This window comes from Anolis carolinensis, chromosome 5 (assembly GCF_035594765.1).
Source record: "Anolis carolinensis isolate JA03-04 chromosome 5, rAnoCar3.1.pri, whole genome shotgun sequence".
Lineage (NCBI taxonomy): Eukaryota > Metazoa > Chordata > Lepidosauria > Squamata > Dactyloidae > Anolis > Anolis carolinensis.
This window is the reverse complement of record NC_085845.1, coordinates 7,552,617-7,560,306: the sequence shown is the minus strand read 5'-3', so window position 1 is coordinate 7,560,306 and position 7,690 is coordinate 7,552,617. Positions and strand designations below refer to the sequence as shown.

At 40.6% G+C, this 7,690-nt stretch overlaps 1 long non-coding RNA gene across 3 annotated transcripts in view; it reads left to right on the top strand.

The window, feature by feature from the left end:
• LOC134299524 (uncharacterized) overlaps window positions 1–7,690 on the top strand; it is a 31,332-nt gene that overhangs the window by 218 nt on the left and 23,424 nt on the right. Inside the window, exons 1-3 of one of the 3 annotated variants that reach the window (XR_010006742.1) lie at window positions 28–165; window positions 4,444–4,572; window positions 7,486–7,573. This is a non-coding gene — a long non-coding RNA (uncharacterized LOC134299524). Of the gene's footprint in view, window positions 1–27; window positions 166–4,443; window positions 4,573–7,485; window positions 7,574–7,690 lie in introns of those variants that run through there. The other 2 variants (XR_010006743.1, XR_010006741.1) reach the window with 2 other exon arrangements.

The following is a 7,690-nucleotide window of genomic DNA, read 5'->3' as shown; positions in this document are numbered from 1 at the left end:
CTCTCTCTCTCTCTGCGTGTGCAGCGCGCATGCTCAAAGGAGCCGATGCGGTGTGACGGTCTGGGAGGCCGGCAGAGGGCGCTGCTGCCGTTGCTATGGCAGCGCAGTTGCCAAGGTGAAATCCATCAGGCCCAGAGAGCAGTTAGTGAGGCCTACAAAACTGAGGTAAAGTAGAGTCTCAGTTATCCAACACTCACTTATCCAACGTTCTGGATTATCCAACGCATTTTTGTAGTCAATGATTTCAAAACATCATGATATTTTTGGGCTAAATTCGTAAATACAGCAATTACTGCATAGCATTACTGCGTACTGAACTACTTTTTCTGTCAAATGTGTTGTATAACATGATGTTTTGATGCTTAATTTGTAAAATCAGAACCTAATTTGATGTTGAATAGGCTTTTTTCTTAATCCCTCCTTATTATGCAACATATTCGGGTACCCAGGGTTCTGCTGGCCCGTTTATCTTGGATAAATGAGACTCTACTGTATAGAAATACAATACAGGATACTCTTTAGGAAGAAACAGCCAATGTCTAGTAACCACAAATTAGCAAGTGTTTGAGTGGGATCCATCCATTAGCATGGGAGTAACTAACTATGAAGATTGCATAAGCATTGGAGTAACTAGGAAGCTGCTGCAATGAGGTAGCCTGGCTGTTGTTGCCTGGTTTGTTGTTTATTCGTTTAGTTATGACCTCCTGGACAATCCCAGGCCAGAGCTCCTTGTCGGCTGTCACTGCCCCCAGTTCCTTCAAGGTCAAGCCAGTCACTTCAAGGATACCGTCCATCCATCTCGCCCTTGGTCAGCCTCTCTTCCTTTTTCCTTCCATCTTCCCAGCATCATTCTCTTCCTCAAGCTTTCCTGTCTTCTCATGATGTGGCCAAAGTACTTCATCTTTGCCTCTAATATCCTTCCCTCCAGTAAGCAGCCAGGCATTATTTCCTGGAGGATGGACTGGCTGGATCTTCTTGCAGTTCAAGGCACTCAGGATTTTCCTCCAGCACCAGAGCTCAAAGGCGTCTATCTTCCTTCGCTCAGCCTTCCTTACGGTCATTATTTTATCGAGGTTGGCCATTGCTCTCCTCCCAAGAAGGAAATGTCTTCTAATTTCCTGGTTGCAGTCTACGTCTGCAGTAATCTTCGCTCCTGGAAATACAAAGTCTGCCACTGCCTCCACGTCTTCTCCCTCTATTTGCCAGTTATCAATCAGTCTGGTTGCCATTATCTTGGTTTTCTTGATGTTTAACTGCAACCCGGCTGTTGCACTTTCTTCTTTCACCTTAGTTAGAAGGCTCCTCAGCTCCTTCTCACTTTCAGCCATCAGAGTGGTATCAACAGCATATCTAAGGTTGTGAATGTTTTTTCCAGCAATTTTAACTCCAGCCTTGGATTCCTCAAGCCCCACATATTGCATGATGTATTCTGCACACAAGTTGAATAGATATGGTGAGAGTATACAGCCCTGCCGTACTCCTTTCCCAATCTGGAACCAGTCTGTTGTTCCGTTGTCTGTTCTTACTGTGGCTACTTGGACGTTAAACAGATTTCTCAGGAGACAGACAAGGTGACTTGATATCCCCATATCACCAAAAACTTGCTACAATTTATTATGATCCACACCTTCTATTTGGGAGGTGTTAACTGACACTTTATTGCTTGCTGTCTGGAGTTCTCCTGTTTCTCTGCTGTTTTATAATACTGTTTTTTAATATTCATTTTTCATGGTTTCCTCCCTTCTGTTCAAAATTGTCCACATGCTTCTTGTGGATTTCAGTGGCTTCTCTGTATAGCCTGACATGATGGTGTGATCGAGGTGACCACCCCCCCCAGGACTTTGTAAAAGATAGTTCAAAAATCAAGACTTTATGTTCTATATTCCATATATTTATAGTAGAAGGTGATTGAGACTTTTTACTGGAGTTTACTGTGGTTTACTAAAACTCTCTGCACAAAAGGTGTTTGACCTTTTAGCCTGAGGCAAGAGATAACAACTTCATGAATTGTAAAATCATGCTGCTAAAACTCCACTTTTATGAATTTCCATGCTGGGTTCTTATCAAATATTTTCAATTGTTTATATCATTCATGATTCCCCTTTATGAAATGTAACTCACTTTTATGAATTCTCCCTTATTTCCATGAAATCTATCTATCTGCCTATATGTATTTGTACTCTTTGGAATCCCCGGAAAATATGTATTTTTCCCAGCCTGGGTTATATTCCAACTTTATTTTATTTTTCATTTTATTTCATATAATTGTCAAATCATGAAATCAAATAGGAAATATTTTGAACTCAACATGAACCCCAGAACCTATCCCATTTCCTATGACCCAGGCTTCCTTTCCCAAAAAAACAAAAGGATAATCTGCCACCGCTAAATCCAATCAAATTCAAATTGCATGGACAATATAGGGCTTGAGTCGCCGAATTCGGAGTTGCTGACCTAAAGGTGATTCGCCCCAAGGCAAACATTGTCATAGATCACCCAAAGAAATACCCAGGACACCTCAGGAAGGTGCCCTGCAGAGCCTGTCAATATGGCTCATCACCACCCATCTTTGCTTCCATCTCTGACACCCCAAGGCATATCTGAAATCTGTATACGTGACAGAAACCCGGACATCCTTGATTGCTGCCATTAATAAAATAAGCACCCTTTAGAAATCAGTCTAGCAGGATTTAATCCTCTGGTTCCTGTCCCCGTCACCTCATTGTTTCGCTAACTCCCGCCTTCTCCCTCCTGATTGGCCCGAGTGGAGACGTAAGGCAGCTTCCTATTGGGCCAACGGAGCGAGGCGGGAAACGAAAGCCCGCCTCATTCAACCTTCTAGCCTATCAACGACCAGGTGGGCGGGGAAGCAGGGCGGGAAATTCAAAGGGCTGTCAGACTGAAATTTTGTATAAATATGGCTTTATTTTGATTGTATGGGGCTGCTGGTAAGTCGAATGATCGCTATCAGAGTCCTCTTCAGCTGAATTGCTCAATAAAGACTCCTTGGCGGATTTTCCTTCAACTTTGGCGGACCTTCTTCATTTCGGCTTCAGGTTGTATTGCGGCTCGTATTTTCCTTTTGGCTCCGCCAAGGTCCGTTCTCTCAAGGGCCCCGATCCCCTAAAACGCGGTCGACAACAATGGTAGCCAGACTGGTCCAGCATTTTTCTGTGCCCAGGTTGGTTCATCAAGTGCTCTGCTATAGCTGACTTCTCTGGCTGGATTAGTCTGCAGGCCCAATGGCCATGTATTTCACGACAGACATCAGAAGAGCTGCATGACCAAGAACTAGCCATGAGAGTCAAGACAAAGATCCACTCAGATGAAAAGTGTTCTTACCAGATAAATAATAAATTTAGCAACCAATGCACCAAGCAGCTGATGACCTTTACCCCAACTTCTTACCCAAACACCACACTGTACTTACAGAGCGCACCTTGTACATTAAATGAGTAGGCTAACCAGGGAAATCTCCTGAACCATTTGGGTTGAAAGCTTAGATGCCTCTTCTTATCCACAGGAAATACATATCCTGGCAGTTGAGTCTGTGGATTTTACAATAATTGAGCTTTGGTAGAAATGTGGGTAATGGTAGTGTGAATACTCAAAATTAGATTGAGATAGTGCTTCCAGTTCTGGAGGGTCTCTAAGTTTTGCTTCTCATAGACTTGGCAGGTGTATTTGGTTAACCAGTTAAAATTCATGAGTAAACTAGTTTTTTTTTTTACCTGAAAAAATTCGGGGGTGGTTTAGACCCCTAAATCACACCCTTGGCTATGGGCTTGGGGGCAGGACTATGAAATCTGGAAGCTCCTAGCCACAGACTGGCACACGGATCAGTTGTTCTAACTCAGGGCCTGAGGCAGTTGAGCAGTTGAGCAGATTCAGAATAGGTCTCCACAGTCACTTACAAAACCACCACCAAGATTCTATCCTTGGAAGACAATCAGATTCAGCCATGAGGGATCATCAATGATGACAAGGAGGAGATAGATATAAAGAGATTTCTTGCTGATAAGATCCAAGTCTAAATGGTTGACAACCACATTAACAGACTGTTTAATGATTAATGTTTCACATTATTTTGTTCCTTTGGGAAGTAGGGGGGTTGCAAGTTCTAATCATTTTAATTACGTAAAAAGAATTAAAACCACCACTGACTAATGTGTTAATAATGATTCATGTAATGAATTTCATAAATTCTACTTAAATAATTATTGTTAATGTATTCAAGTCCTGATTAGTGTTGGAAAATTAACTGTTAACGCTCACCTTTCCAAGCTTTGCTCCCAAATGTCAGAGCATTTTCATAGAAGAAATCAGAATGACATTAAAATAGCTAGATTTCTTGTTTTCAAAGGAAATCTTCCCATTTTCTTGATATTTCTTTGAATTATTTGTGATTTTATAGTTCATTTTCTTTTTTTCTACCGTTCTTAGGAAAACTGGAACTTGTATAAGTGCTGTATGAAAGACTTTATTATAAATTGTAATGTACATTTGGAGGAACATTGTACTGATGCCATGGCACAGCTGTTGGTTTCCAAGGAGTCACTTTTTAAAATGCAAGTAAGAATTGGAGCGTTCTCTGTTAACTGTTAAATTCTGCTGAACCATAGAAGTGATAGATATTGAGAAAAATGATTCATATCCGGCCACGCTGCACACTTGCTGACCGCACTAATAACCGTGAAGAACATCGGGTATAAAAGAAATGAAGACAGATGGGCATTTAAAATGGTCAGTGGAAATAATTCTAAAACACTGAACATATGGAAGGTATTTTATTACAGCAGCTGATTGCTGCCTCTACAGCTCTTTCACACTGCATACTTATAGCATAGTTATTTCACTTTAGCAGCCATGACGGCACCCTGTGATATTCAGTTTGGTGGGACACTAAAACCCAGTGACAAACATTTTTAAATGGCCTTCCTTGACTTACAAATCCCAAAATTTCATAGTTTATATATGCCCATGGCAAGATTTCACCTCACTTTCTGTCCCTGTGATAATTGGATTTTGGAAAATTTGGCTTGTCATGGAAACAAGGATTAATGATAAAGCTTCAGTGGAGACACCCTTTCCCCATGATAACAGCACTTTCAGGAGTGAATTTTCCTTCCAAGGGGTAGATTTCTCTCACATCCTGTTGTCTCAACCTTGTTCTTAACTAAGAGTTGTTTGCAAGCCGGATGTCTGTAACTCAGAGAATGCCTGTATTCCATTCATTAAGGGTGTAGAATTAGTGCAGTTTGATACCACTTTAACTGCCATGGTTAATGCTGTCTTTTGTGATCTGTGACCATATAATAACATTTCTTCAATGCTATGGAGTCATGGGAGTTGTAGTTTTCTGTTATACTAAATTACAAATCCCCGGATTCCATAGCATTTAGCCATAGCAGTTAAAAGTGGTGCCAAACTGCATTCATTCTACAGTGTAGAATCCCATTGATTCAGAAGGTCTACTTTAACAATCCCTGTAGCAGGTGGTCTCCCAGTAGTGGCATTTGAAAAACACTCCAGCCTTGGGACAGATGTTTTTGGCAGCGATTTTCTGCTTTCACTGTTGCTTAACAGGCAAAACAATGATGAAAGCCAGCATTGAAATGCAGCAAGGGTCACACTTGCTTTCCTGTTGAACTATCTGGGAGCGGTACAAGTTTCTCACCTGGGAAATCCAAGCAGCCTTTCAGAACATTCCTTAGAACTACCATGAACTTTGAAGCTTTCTATACTGTTAACAAAGGTAGGGAAAATTACCCAGGTAATCAGTAACTCCATTGAAATCAATTTGGGCCATTCATTTCCCCAGAGCAAACATTCCATGCAACCACCCAAGCTATGCACCCAGGCAGCAGGCTGAATTCGAGAGGCAGAAATTATTTTGCAAAATTGAATTTTCAAAGCATTCTCTATGTCTTAATAATATTCTAGGATGCAGAGAGAGCACCTGTAGTCCTGCTCACAAATGTTTAACACAGAATTTTCCAAACTTTGTGTTTCGACATGTTAGTATGTCACACAAACATGAGAAATAACCAAAATCTTGGAAATGTATGTTATTGTCTTACAAATCTTATGTTGTAAAATATATATAGATAAATGAAAGATTTTCAACAGTAACATTAATTCTCCATAGATTTCTTTTATTACATTTTATTTATGTGTCTGTATCATCATCATCGTTATTATTTGGACCCCACTCTCAAAAGAGACCCAAAGTGGGTTTATATCTACTATATCCATTTTACTAGGAGATTAAACCAACCCTAGATAAATAGAAAGACAGATAAATAGAGGGTTTGGTTTAATCTCCTAGTAAAACTGAATGATTATGTTGCAAAATGATGCAATGTGTTTTATTATCTTATAAATCATATATTTTAAAATATATATAAATGAAAGATTTTCAAAAGATATGTTATTCTCCACATATTTATGTGTCTGTATCATCATCATCATTTGGACCCCACTTTACCTCTCTAAAAAGAGACTCAACGCGGAGATAGATATCCATTTTACTAGGAGATTAAGCCAACCCTAGATAGACAGATAAATAGATAGATAGGGCCGGGCTTTAGCATGGCAGGTTAAACCACCAGGTGCAGTAAATCTTGTCAATCAAAAGGTTGACAGTTCAAGGCCCAGGTCAGTGTGAGCTCCTGGCCTTTAGCCGTGCTTCCGCAACCTAGCAATTCAAAAGCAAAATGTGAGTAGATAAATAGGTACCACTTAAAAGTGGTGAGGTATTTTAAGGCACCCATAAGGAAATGCCAGAAAAATGCTGGCGATTCATCAAAACAGAAGCTTACAAACAAAATTCTTCGGCAGATAGATGAATCAACTCCCCCCCCCCCCCCCCCCCCCCGTGGCCAGAATCGAGCACAAGCCTCCAAGATGTCGAAGATGGGAAAAGCCTATATATACCTTTATTTATGTACAATTATCTGTCTTGTCAGTATATAAATGGCATTGAATGTTTGCCGCGTATGTATGTTCTGTGATTCGTCCTGAGTCCCCTTCGGGGTGAGAAGGGTGGAATATAAATACTGTAAATAAATAGATACACAAACAGAGATGTAGGGTTGGTTAACCTAGTAAAATTGAATTACTGTGTCGCAAAATGATGCATGTCTAAAAAGTATGCTACTAACACGAAATGTTTGGAAATGTGTTCTTCGTAAAAGTATATATATTTTGCTTTTTTCCATTTTGAGTTTTGACATACCCAAAGGTTCACACTTGCTTCAGAAATAAAGCAGGTTGCTTTACGGTGATGATGAGCCCAGCTCGACTCTGCAAAAGCATCCAAACGTGGCTGTGACTAAATGCCATGGAAATGCCTGGGCAGATCTATTAATTAAATAAGCTGTTCAGCAAAGGCCTTAATTAGGCTGCGACAAGCTCCCGGAACAATTGTGACGAGAGCCTATTCCTCATCCGTTATTCTTATTAACCGCTGGTTTTGCTCCGCAGAACTCATTTCTCAAGGCCAGAAAATGGAGAAAGGCCTTGCAAGAGCACAAGGACAGACCTGAAAGGTGCAACCAAAGAGGGCTGCCAGGTAAGTAGGAGCCCCTACCCTCCAATTATTGCAATTTGGCAATGATAATCCTTCTAAACTCCCACTGTCCCACCCTTTCTATTACTTTTTAAATTTTCGATTTCCTATCTTTCCTTT